The 13,759-nt window shown below is 47.8% G+C and overlaps 1 pseudogene; it reads right to left on the bottom strand.

The window, feature by feature from the left end:
- LOC111976302 (plexin-A2-like) overlaps positions 1 to 13,759 on the bottom strand; it is a 271,282-nt pseudogene that overhangs the window by 14,104 nt on the left and 243,419 nt on the right.

Below are 13,759 nucleotides of genomic sequence, written 5' to 3'. Positions count from 1 at the left end.
CCCTGTGACTGTCACCAGTGTGTGTGTGTGTGTGTGTGCTGTCTCTTATACACATCTAGATGTGTATAAGAGACAGGTGTGTGTGTGTGTGTGTGTGTGTGTGTGTGTGTGTGTGTGACGGACCATTACACTCTGGCTCCAGGCTCAGTCCGGCGTCCTCATTATTATACTTGATGGTAAAACCAAACACCTCTCTCCATGTCTCCCATCGGGCCCTCTCTATTCTCCCCCTCTCTTTCTCTCCCTTCATCCCTCTATCCCCCTCTCTTCCTCTCCATCCCTCTACCACCCCTGCAGTTTCTGGGCTGTGAGGTAAACGGCAGTAAACACCATCGGGAGGAGATAGTACGGTAAGCAATGGCTCCGCAGCAAAGCATTAAACGCTCCAAACAGACCTGGTCTTTAGCTAGGAGGGTTTTATTTTTGCTCACATTGTGGCTCTGGACAAAATGTCTACAAACTCATCTGAAAGGCGAATGTGTATATCAGGTGTGCTCACACCCAAAGGCTTAGACACGGAACACTTTGACCTCCGACCCTCCCTTCCTCTTCCTGTGTTAATATTTATGTTGATGTTGTTTGTTTGAAATAGTCCCATGGCTTGAGGAGCTAAGTACAGTACTTACCATGGTGATCTATGTACAACGTTCTATGTTCTATGTGCTCACCATATCTGCTGATAGAGGTCCGGGAGATGCTGGCTGACGGGGGGATGTTGTAGGAAGAGGTCTGTTTGGGCACCAGAGCCACCACACAGCGGTCAGACACCTGCAACAACGCAACAGAGAACATTTTGATAAGAGAACATGCTCAATCACCGACAGGCGTACTGCTCACGGATGACATGTTGTCCGTTTGCAGTACACATTGATCTGCAACCCTGGTTTAGAACACTCCGCCCCTTTCCAAGAGATACGAACACGTGCTCACACATATGCCATGACACAGCATCTCCTTCCTCTCCTTCTCCTTGAATCCCTCCCTCCCTGTACTCTGTCACATTCTCTCCATTCAACTTCCTCTCATCTCTAAAGCCTCGTGGGCTCTCTCTGAAGAGCGTCTCTCTGTAAGAAACGACGCAAATGCCTCTGTGATGAGATGATCCGCATCGTCATTCCCATCACTCCCCAGCCATTAGGGAAATAAGGAGAGGAGAGAAGGGATGGGGAAGGGGAGGCGGGAGTGGGCAGAAAGCCGGAGCTAAAGCAATGTGGAGTGAGAGCTTCCCACTGGCATGTCTAGAAAACAACCTCCCCCGCCTCACTGTCATCGCAGCATCTCAAGGGGGGGGGGGGGGGGACGGGGACGGGCAGAGAGAGAGGAAAATAAATTAAGCCATAACAGTGATGGAAAAAGAGAGAAAGACAGAAAGTGGAGGGATTGTCCAAAAACAGAAGGGAAATTGATGATAAGAAAGATATTGAGAGTGACAGACAACAATGGCAGAGTTGAAGAGTCAGCCCTCCAATCCAGCTCTATTGTCTACAGTATTCCTACAAAGATTTCCTTTGATCTCAACTACACGAGGTACGGAAGGAGGATGAGCTCTCTCCACATGAAAGAGTCCTCCTTATAGGTCACCTTTACTCTACTGTACATGCCAGGACCACTCTGACTACCTCTCTGTCTTTGTCTATGGACGACACATTGCTGACTCTGTCCACAGTCTCTCCGAGCCACAACCATAAAAGTCAGTGTTCTAAACCATTACACTTTCTACAGTCATTTACTCTACATTTCATTGCTAATCACAGCTGGGAGGGTGTGTTTGCGTGCACTCTTTCAATCTGGATAGACAAAATATTGCACACAAATATACAAAACCCCTGTTTCCTTTTTGAGAACCAAAATGCCAAAGCCCTCTGTGGCATTTCCAGCCAGCCCAGTGAAGGGATTTGAGTTTTCGGAGTGAGAGAACAAGATGGACAAACATCCAACAGTGGGAAATCACCAAGCAGCCACAGGCTGAACGAAAACCTCCGATATGACATGAAAACAAGGTTGAGAGAAATAAGCTGTCCCCCGACCTCTCCTCACTGTTAGCCTCTCTAATGCTTCAGCTGGGTCACCTCTCTCTTCTCTCCTGTCGCCTCCTTTCTACACTTCTCCTCCTCCTCTTCTTAGCACACCACGGCTAATGACGTGGCCCCATGTTGTACAGTAGCAACCCTCAAACCCCACTCCTCCACTAATTTCTAACAGGCCATTAGCTGGGGTCACAGCCAGGGTCAGGGCTAGAGCTAACTCCAGCTCCAGCAGACAGAGCACTTGAAAGGACAGAAGCTCGAGGAGGAGTCATCTCATTAAATGATGCCACTCCGCCTGCCCTCTTAGTGGGAAACGACAAACCGCTCTTTGGAACCTCTTTCCAGCCGTCGGCTCTGGATTGTGAAGACCTCTCTTCTTTCCTCCCGAGCCCAACCTATCCTCTCCCTCTCCATCCTAACCTTCTCCATATTTTCGTAAGCCTTTACCCTCGTTCCTCCAGCTCTGACAGTAGTGACACCTGTTCCTTTCTACACCGAGCATTGTCTCTCTTCCTCTCTCCTTTATGGAATAGTCTGACAGGAGGCTCTCTCTCTCWCRCTCTCTCTCTCTCTCTGCCTCGCACCGATCCTTCTCCCTCTCCTCCTCTATGTTATGGAGTCTGACAGAAGGGCTGTGTGAGCGTAGAGATAGAGATGGGTTGTGGTGATAGTGTAGATGATTGAAGGCGTGCAGCTTCGTCCTTCAGGGCTAATCCACAGCGTGAGGCAGGGAGCTGAGGTGAGCCTGACAGTGGCCTGCAGGTGTGATAAGGGACCAACGCTACACTGTGATAAGACTTCCATCAAACAGCCCCCTATCTCTCATCCCCTGATCCTGTGGCCCAAGCCTAGCTTAGGAGGCCTATCTATCACAGATTGGACTGGACTGTGCTGGGCTGAGGTTTAGCCACAGACAATTTCCTAACTGACAGGTCTTTAATATAGACCTTAAGGTTATTAAGATGAAAGGGTTATTTTGTAATTTGTACACTAAATTGTGTTTTTATCAAACTAAATAGCTTTCGAAGAGCGTTCTAATAACGTATACTGGTTGGGACGATGCAATGAGAGTTGAGTTCCCACTGTGTTTCCTAAGAGAAGATGACTCAATCTGCAGCAATACTGGCTGTCATCAGACCCCATACCAACTGTCTTGGCGTATAAAGGAATCTGTGGAGAGCAGAGGAACACTGTCTTCACTATGCCTGCCACAATGTTGATCTAGATTTCCTTCTCTGTCTGAGCATATTTTAAAACTCAAACTCTGTCTGTGGGGCGTTGTTTGCTCAGATGACAACAGGGGACGAGCCGCCACAGAGAATCAGATTGATGGAAAGATACGTTTCTGCTGTAATCCAACTATCCGTAGTGTCTGTCTGGGTTGATCTAAAATAGACCCAAAACGTCCCAGTGCAGGTTCTCAGTCTGGGTGGTGTGAAACTGGAGCTCCTGGTGATGTCGGTTCCTCCACAACACAACAGCAGTAGGACAACACAAGGTCAGGACACAACATGGAGGCACAGTGACAGGGCTTTAATGTCTTGGCACAGTTTAGCCCGCTACACTGCAGGAGGATGGGAACCAAGTCATTTCCTGCAGCCATTTTCCTCAGTCACATTTCCAGCTGTGCCCCTGGAAAAATCCTTACCGTCCACGTATGCACAGCAGAGGACGGGAAAAGCCAAGGTACGTGTGAAGCAAATGGGACTCAAATTACTACACTTTTCCCAAATATGCAATCCATTTAACTGCAACCACCTCACTGCAATGCATTTTAAGTGATCTATTTGCAGTTTAAGATTTCACCAACACCTCACACGGGCAAGTATTCACAGCTCTAAACACCTGACTTCCCACACAGTTTTTTATTTGAATTGTAAATCTTGCCCTATGTCTCATGCCACTCAAGCCCATTATATGGTAATTGGATGTGAGTGTGCCACCTCTGGTCTAGCCTGTTCTAGGCCCTGCTCCCCTGGGAACTACTGGACCGGTAATGCTATTCACCAGACGGAAGGTTAAACATCTCACGTCGGAGGATGGCAAAGAGAGAGGGAGAGGGGGAGGGGGAGGGAGAGGGGGTAAGAGAGATAGAGGGAGAGGTAGCGAGAAGGAGGAGAGATACATGGAGGGAGACAGAGAGTGCAAAGAGTTGAGCTGGGATCATGAAAAGAGAGAAGGCGAGAGAGGAAGAGGTGCAAGGGTAGGAGATAGAGAGAGTGCAAAGAGAAAGTAAGGGCTTGGCTGACGAAAAGCTCCCTTTGACAAGGAGGAAGACTAATCAACAAAGAGAGATCAACATCAGCAATCAGCCAGGCACTCTCCTATCTCATCAATCTTTTATCTGCTCTCCTCCTGCTCCGACCAACAGTCCAGGTGTGTGTGTGTGTGTGTGTGTGTGTGTGTGTGTGTGTGTGTGTGTGTGTGAGAGAGAGAAGGTGTGTCTGTGGAGATTCATTCAGTCCCCCTGAGCTCCAACTATACTCTCAGAAAAAAAGGTGCCGAATTGTACTTAATACGTACAAACGCGTGTCACTGTAGTGGTACTCTGTAAGGTACGTCATTGTACCATTAGTTCTAGGTACATAGTTTTACCCTTGCAGTTCCTACCATAAAAGTGTACCATATAGTCCACAGAGACAAAAGCGAACCTTTAGAAAAGGTTCAAATTAGCCTTTTTAGGGTACCACCACACTGACAAAGCCATTTGTTCCTTCTAAGTGGCAAAAATGTACTTCTCTATATCAAGTCCCTCACGTGTACACACCCCTCCGCCATCCCACTTCTTTTTATTATTATTAAGGTCGAGTCATGCGTCCTCCGAAACATGACCCGCCAAACAGCGCTTCTTAACACCCGCACACTTAACCCGGAAGCCAGCTGCACCAATGTATCGGAGGAAACACCGTTCAACTGACGTCCAAGTCAGCCTGCAGGCGCCCGGCCCACCGCAAGGAGTCGCTAGAGCGCGATGAGCCAAGTAAAGCCCCCCCCTCCGCCAAACCCTCCCCTAACCCGGACGACGCCGGTTGTGCGCCCAGCGTCACAACCGGGCACGGCCGGCGATGCAGTGTCTTAGACCGCTGCCCCACTTGGGAGGCCAGTGCCATCCCCAAACGGGACTCGAACCTGGTCCAGCCAACACCTTAACCATTACGCCTTGAGAGCCGTAACTCCTGGCAGTGTTGGGTTAAGGTCAAATTGTCTTATGTAAGCCTTTATAAAGACCTCAGATCTGGCAGAGGACATGCTCAAACATAACCATAGACGACTTAAACACTTCCACTCATGGGTGGCCAAAAATAACTAACTGGAAGCCACGCCCCCACTAATCCACGCCTCCACCCTGGGATACAGAAATGAATCTTCTCTGTACCCATTTTTTTTGTGTATGATAATGTGCGTACCTCTGAAATGCAGGTACATTATGTGTATTTTAATATTTTTGTACCCCTGGGAACAATTCCCGTACGCTAACCGTACCCGTTTAGTCTGAGAGTGTAGCAAAGGTAACTACTGAATAAAGATGCTTCCGTACAGTCTGTCTCGTTTTAAATGCATGCATTAAAGTTTTAATTTCAGTTGAAGGAGGCAGGTGAGGAGAAGGTGTGTATATCCATATCTGGGATATGTAAACGTCCATTTCCCATGAGGTAGGGAAATAAATAGCAGAGCATCCAAGGTTGTTAGGGATTTCATGAATTTGAATGTGTGTCTGTCTGGTCACACTGTCTGGTGTGAGAATTAGCAGAGTCACAGGGGTGAGGTTCACTAATTCTGCATATGTAAATATTTCACACGCACGCAAATATTTCACGTCTTCGTGCCAGGACACACACACACACACACACACCTACCTGGCTCATCACAGCTATAATGATAAACAAGAGGCTCCATCGCTCCCCTTCTTTTCCTTCTTCTCTCCCCATTTACTCTCTTCCCCTGCTTTCTTGTCTCTACTCATCCCCCCTCCCTCTAATCACCCTGCGCCCGGCCCGTGTGCGTCTCCTCTGTAGTGGTGTTGTGTTAGGGCGTCAGATCCATGATCAATAGGCAGGCTTCAGATGTGCTATTGAGCGCTGAGAGATGCTCCTCTATCGCTGTAACAAATGTGTGTGTGTGTGTGTGTGTGTGTGTGTTGTTGTTGTGCCCTGTAGCGTCTCCCACGGCTAATGAAAGAGACAGAGTGACACAAAGCAACATAACAACAACAGAGAGACCTGTCGGAGGATGGAAGCTAACATATTGCACATCCTCCATCAACCACTACAGAGCACCATAAAGTCAGAGTAGAACCATAAAGTCACAGAGTAGTACCATAGAGACTCAGAGTAGTACTATAGAGACTCCGAGTGATACCATAGAGACTCAATAGTACAATAAAGACTCAGAGTAGTACTATAGAGACTCAGAGTAGTACCATAGAGACTCCGAGTGGTACCATAGAGACTCCGAGTGGTACCATAGAGACTCCGAGTGATACCATAGAGACTCAGAGTAGTACCATAGAGACTCAGAGTAGTACCATAGAGACTCAGAGTAGTACCGACATAGAGACTCCCGAGCTGTACCTAAGACTCAGGTAGTACTATAGAGACTCAAGTAGTACTAAGAGACTCAGCGTTTGGTACCCAGAGGAACTCCAGAGTAAGTACCATAAGAGACTAGGTATAATATAGACCTCCAGGAGAGTACCCCATTAGAGACCGAGTAGCTAAAAAAGAAAAAAAAAAAAAAAAAAAAAAAAATTTTTTAAAAAAAAAAATTTTTTTTAAATTTTTACAATAAATAAAAAAATATAAATGGAAACAACAAAAAAAAAAAAAAAAAAAAAAGCTAGACAAAAAAATGAATAGAGAGAAAAGATCAAACTCAAAAGAAAAAACAAAAATAAAATGAGAAAAGTGAAGAAAGAAAAAACAATCTCAAAACAAATAAATGTTAAAAGATGGAAAAGGAAAGCAAAAAAGTCACTCAGACATATAAGGAAAAGTAAAAAAAAAAAAATTATTTTTTTTTTTTTTTTTGAAGGAAAGATAATTGAGAAGGAGTCCTAAACAGACTAATAGAAGAAAGGAAAAGACTTAAGAAAAAAAAAAAAAAAAAAAAAAGTACCATACAGAACATTAAAAAAAAAAAACAAAAACTCTACATAGAGACTCAGAGTGGTACCATAGAGACTCAGAGTAGTACCATAGAGACTCAGAGTAGTACCAAGAGACCGGAGGTTATAACTATAAAAGACTCAGGTAGTAGTACCATAGAGACTCAGAGTAGTTCCATAGAGAGAACTCAGAGTAAGTACCATAGAGACTCGGTGAGAGTAGTAACTATAAAGACTCAGAGTAGTATGGTACCATAAGAGAGCGCTCTGAGGTGCTTAGGGGGAGAGAGAGAGGTTGAACCGCTGCTTACTATCTGTGGGTGAAGGAGGGAAAAGGAAAAGAGAGAAGAAAAAAGAGAGAAAGAAAAAAGGAAGGAGACACAGAGGGGGTACATACAGTAAATCAGCATGGGACCAAGTCCTCTACGAAGGACACTATGATATGTCCCATCTAATAACCCTGAACACCTGTAAATTATTCTAACCTCTTTTTTCTCCTCCTCTGGGGAAGCAGGTCTGAGAGAGAAAGGCCCCATGTTAAGGCTGCAGCCCCAGCCCCCCTCCATGACAGACTGAACCTAGTCCTCAGTAACACACACACACACCACGGCTGCAGATCAACAGGCTGCAGTCTGGAGCTCTGGGCAGATGTCTCCTTCTCTGAGTAATGGAGCCTGCTGACCCTCTGCACTGCTGAAAGATTCATGTGCTCTGGAAGACGATAGCTGCCTTCTCTCTTTACCTCTCTCTCTATCTCCCCTTCTCCCTCTCTGTCTTTCTCCCTCTCTCCCCCCCAGACCATGAAGGTGGCAAGAACTGCAGGTCAAGTCTGAGCCTCTGAGATGTAGAGAGAAGTTCAGCGTTGGAGCGAGACAGGCTAATTGCAACGGTAACAGGTAAGGAAACCTAGTCCTGAGCGGAGGGAGATTTAAATATAGATCGAGGAGGAGGAGAAGAGAGAGAGAGAGAGAGAGAGAGAGAGAGAGAGAGAGAGAGAGAGGAGAAGAGAGAGAGAGAGAGAGAGAGAGAGAGGAGAGAGAGATGAGAGAGAAGAGAGAGAGAGGGAGAAGAGAGAGAGAGAGAGAGAGAGAGATGAGAGAGAGAGAGAGAGAGAGAGAGAGAGAGAGAGAGAAAGGAGAGAAGAGAGAGGAGAGAGAGGAGAGAGAGAGGAGAGAGAGAGTAGAGACTCTGTATCTCTTCCAGGGAAGACACTTTATAGGAGGTGTCGGTTTTCTCTCTCTTCGCCACCTGAGAGAATAATTGCCCCTCTATTTTGTGTGAGTCATGCAGATCAGTATAAACCAGGCGAGTGGAATTCTAATGAGAGTTTGGAGGAGGAGGATTCAACGTCTCAAAGTCAGAAGCTCGCTCCAACACTTAAAGTTCACCTACAGTACATCTGAGTGGGCCTGGGTCATCTCATTTCCATAAACTATCATACTACTAATATAGAACTATACATAACGTGGCTGAATCCCACGTTGTAACTCCAGAGACTTATATGATACCGTACACAACGAACTGCAATATACTGTCGTCAACATGTTAGATATGTCATGTAGATTGGATAACACTTGCCTGTAGTGCATGAGTGTGGCGAGTCTAGATTATACGCAACGTAGAATCCGTTCACCGTACCTGGTAGTGCATGAGTGTGTTGAGTCTCTTCCAGTCGTTCTCTATCTTGGTGGTGTGATTCCTCGTCCTGCAGCACCACGACGGCCATCCGCCCCTGACGCCACTCTGACGGGCCAGAGAGAGACGCTGCGTCACTCACGCTGCCAGAAACACAATCACACGCAGACACACACACACACCAACGCACTATGCACGAACACGCACACGCAGATAACGTGCACACTGACATACACACAATACAGTGTCCTCTAGTTTGTGTTTTCCATTTACTGTTGAAGCCTTTGTATGCTCACGGTAACGCCCTTTTATAAAGGTGTAGCGTGAGTCACTACAACCAATTCAAACAACAAACATGGTCTACAGATAAAGAGCTTCACAACCCTGTCTGTCTGTCTGCTGTCTGTCGTGTCTGTCTGGTCTGCTGTCTGTCTGTCTGTCTGTCTGTCTGTTGTCTGTCTGTCTGTCTGTCTGTCTGCTGTGCTGTCTGTCTGTCGTCTAGTCTTCTGTCTGTCTGTCTGTCTGTCTTTAAGCCAGAGGAGGTGTGGTATATGGCCAATACACCATTGGTAAGATCTGTTCTTCCGCACGATGCAACGCGGAGTGCCTGGACACAACCCTTAGCCGCGGTATATTGGCCATATATCACAAACCCCAGAGGTGCCTTATTGCTATTATAAACTGGTCATCAACRTAATTAGAGCAGTAAAAATAAATGTTTTATCATACCCGTGGTATACGGTCTGATATACCATGGCTGTCAGCCAATCAGCATTCGGGGCTGGAACCACCCAGTTTATAATGGCCATTATTTCCTCTGGCAAGATGAGTGAAACTCTTAAGTTATTCCCTGACTGCAACTTCATTTGATTGGTGTTTCTGTGTCGCTGCGAAGAGGCACACATCAGGAGCTTCCAAAGGACTCTTGAGAAAACACATTATCCAAATGAAGCCATATCAACAGCCATTCTGTTCTACAGACACACAGAGCACTCTGTGTACTCTGCTAGGTTAGGAGACGAGAGACCGCGCCCGGGTTGACTTGCATTTTAATGAAACATTACACACTAACAAGTTCAAGATGTACGCTCAGTCAGCCCCGCCGGTTTAATTGGCACTTGTGTCAGTGATACGTCGTTGCATAACCATACGCATTCCGCGGTCGGCGCGGTGATGGTGGAGTGGGAAAAGAACGCGGCGGGAGAAGCACTAAGAGAGAAAATCCTTCCCAGAAAAGTGAGTCAAGCGAGAGGGAAAAGGGGAAGAGGAGGGATGGAGGGGGAACGTTGACCCGATAATGAAAAGATAATAAGTGTGTTGATGGGGAAATGGACGGGCAGCGTCGGCCATCACTGGGTAGTGATCATTGATTTTCTCCTCTGTTGACTGGACTTTATTACTTTGTGCCACTGCCAGCAGACGCTGCTGCTCCAGGCTTCGGGCACGACCCCCCTCACCCTCCCTAGCGTTACCTAGGCGATAGTGATATGGAGAGACGGCCTCCTGTGGCTGGGGCCAGTGTGGTTGAAGGGCGCCTAGCACTCCTGACGAGAGGCTGGTGTTTCCATCTCCCTGGTGTGAAGCGAGAGCCCATGAGAAGACGGGCAGGAGGAGCAGGAGATGTGGAGGTAACGGCGGTGTTGCCTCTCCAGGGCCGGGGCGGCAGACTGTGTGGGAGGCGGTGGACCTGGCATGGTGGACCTGTGGTGCCCGTCTGTCAGCTCTTACCTGGGTCAGTCAGTCAGGCTACAGACTAGGGAGGGTGTGTGTGTGTCTCTGTCTTACCCAGGTCCATGTCGACAGCGCGGGGCCTCTGTGAGTAAGGCATGTTCTTATAGCAGGCGTCCAGTATCTTCTCCTTGACCTGGGTGATGGTGTCACAGTTCAGCACCTTCACTGGGATCTCAGGACTGTTCTCATTGTCTGGGTTCACACAGTTCAGAATCTGAAGGGGGGGACGGGAGAGGAGAGGGGGTTACGGTGTGTGTGTGCGTGTGTGTGGGTGTGCGTGCTTGCGTATGTATGTAAGTGTGTGTGTTCCTGTGAGTGTTTGTTATGTCAGTGCCTGTGTGTGTTTCAACGCCTCTTCGTGTGCGAGTGCGTTTCTGTGACTATGTGTGTGTGTTGATGGGTCCTGTCACGGTCCGGATGCCCCCCCCCCACTAAAATACTATTCCCACGCCCCCACCACCATCCTAAAATCTAATTTCACACCTTCGGCAGGACGCCAATTTCCAGCTCCGGCAGTGTATTAGAGTGATGAGCCCAGTCCCCTGTCAGAGTAATCAGAGCTAGAGTCATGTCTTGACTGTGACTGTCTTAGTGCTCTTGTCTCTGTCTCCACAGACCCCTGCTCTCCTGTTGGTGCAGCACTGGCACCCACAGGGTCATTAGCTATCCAGGACACAGAGGGAAGCTAAACATGATGGTGCGTGTGTGCGAGAAAGATAAATATGTAGTCAGTAGTGTGTGTGTGTGTGTGTGTGTGTGTGTGTGTGTGTGTGTGTGTGTGATTGCCTGAGTGGTACTGACCAGGGTCTTGTAGTCAATCTGCTGTCTGATCAGCTTGTCCTCACTGAGGGAGTAGCGCGCCTCTCCTGTGATGGAGTCTATAGGCCCCTTCTCCATAAATACTACGTTTCCTAGTTAATATAATACAACCAAAGGTTGTTTCTCAGTCCGAGGAGGACCGGACAGTTAAATAAAAAGCAGGCCCGGAAATACTCACGCAGTCTTGTTAGACACTTGAGAAGATTTCGTGAAGAGGCCCTGAACAGCACGATACTTTTTGTGGCTTATCTAGCGTAGGCAGGACCTAGTGTTACGTGCTTAATACTGCCGTTAACCCCTCCATTTGGTATTCCACCTCATTCGTGTACCACGCGCGCTGTTACACGGACTGTGTTTTTATCAGCTGTATGGGTGAATGGTCCTCCTCTAACTAGGCCAAGATGTGCCGGCGAATCTGGAGGGTGACCCGATCGTGACTTTTCTTTGCCGGTGTTCACAAGGTTCCAGCGAAGTCTACGGCGACACAGCACTCGAAACTATCACAGCATACATGCATTTACCACACTTCCATACACAACACAACACACTACACACACACACTCACCCCACACACACATCACACCCAGCACACACACACACCAGACATCCGGGATCGAGAATCATGTTGTCCTCTTGTTAGGCATGTCTGAGGTATTGGGCTGGGAGACTTGGAGTGTAATATAGACATGATGGACAGACTGTGTAAATATAGGATTTTGTTAGGGCAGTTGTCCTTAACACGTTCCATAGAATACCCCAACACTATCACACAGCTGGAATACAATCAGCTCGAGCGCTGTGTGTAGAAGCATCTTCGGCTGGTGATGTGTGCGAGAGAGGAGGGAGTCTGAAGGGGACAGAGTGTGTGTTGTTGTATTGCTGTTTCCAGCAGGCTATCCAAGCTCGTTCAGAAAGACGTGTGTGGTTGGTTGCATTCAGCTAAGGTAGTACTGGGTTCTAGTCCTCTCTGGAGGAGAGAGAGATAGAGTAACCTTTCATCCTGTTTTCATCGCTTGTTCCAACCACTATCCTTTCTGCTGCTTTTTTCTTCACTTTTTGCATCATTCCCCTTGTGTTATCCATACGATTTGCTTTTTCTTCAATGACGTCCAGTTTTATCTCAACCCTCCATGTTCCTCCATCCTCCCATGTTATGCCCCCTGAGATTTGATTTTGGAATCCATTTGAGAAAGACAACATCAGATCAAAGGAATAGCGGTGAATTCCGATCTGAACTAATAAAACATTATTTTCCCCTCTTTCTTCAGAACGGAGTCCGTTGCAGCAGAAGATGCTCACCACTGGTTCGCCTCCTTCTTCACAGGTTCCATCTTGAACTTCAAGTAGATGAGTGATAATGCAACGCCTCTACAATTTTCTAGCAGTTTTAATGTAAACCAGAGGTTTTGTATAGTATGTGAGGTAATACACATCTGAAAATGAGGTGAATGCTGACAGGCTATGGTCCGCTCGATTATTCATCTCGCTTATCAAATTTCCTCCACCACTGCTCGACACCTGGTTCTCCTGTCTTGCCAAGCATAATCCCCTCCCTAGCTCTTAACCTGACCCCTTCGTATCTCTCTCTATCTCTCTCACATCCCTTGCTTCTTCTTCCTCCGCGCCAGCAGATATTCTCTCTCCTCCTCTCCTTTCGCTTCGACTCATGCCAGAAGGCGGCACCTTCCTTCCTCACGATCTCGCTTCTCCCCTTCTCGACGTCAATCCTCTCTCCTCCTCTCTCCTCTCCCCTTCTCGCTATCGTCCCCTCCCAACTTCTCTCCCTCATCACTAATTCGACGCTCGCTAACCTCTCTATGGCTCATCGCCCTGCTAGATCGCACTCTCCTCCTCCCTTCTCTCCCTTCTCCCTCCCTTCTATCTAATCTCTCTCCCTCCTCATGTCTCTCCCCTCTCTCTGCCGTTCTCCTCCGATAATCTACTCTTCCTCGTAGGCGTTCTTTCACCCTTCTTTCCCTTGTTTTTATCCCCTCCCCTTCTCTCCTCTCTCCCTCACTTCCTCCTCTCTCCCTCTCTCCTCCTCTTATCTCTCTCCCTCTCTTCTATTGTCTCTTCCTCCCCTTCTCTCTCGCCCTCTCTCTCTTCGCTCCCCTTTCTCTCCCTCTCTCTCTCTCCCTCTCCCTTCTCTCCCATCGATCCTCTCTCTCTCTCCCTCCCTTCTCTCCCTCGATCCCTCTCCTCTCTCTCTCCCTCCCGCTTCTCTCCCTCCCTTCTCTCCTCGTCCCTCCCTCTCTCTCTCCTCTTCCCTCTCCTCTCTCTCCCTCCCCTTCTCTCCCTCCTGTCTCTCTCTCCCTCCCGCTCTCTCTCCCTGTCCCTTCTCTTCTCCTCTCTCTCTCACTCCCCCTTCTCTCCTCTCTCTCAGGAGTGTGCTGGGGAGCTCTGTTCATGCTGTACTGTGCCATCAAGCAGCAGATGGAGAAAG

Source organism: Salvelinus sp. IW2-2015, linkage group LG17 (assembly GCF_002910315.2).
Source record: "Salvelinus sp. IW2-2015 linkage group LG17, ASM291031v2, whole genome shotgun sequence".
NCBI lineage: Eukaryota > Metazoa > Chordata > Actinopteri > Salmoniformes > Salmonidae > Salvelinus > Salvelinus sp. IW2-2015.
Note: the sequence above shows the minus strand (reverse complement) of the source record. Positions and strands in the feature narration are given on the sequence as shown.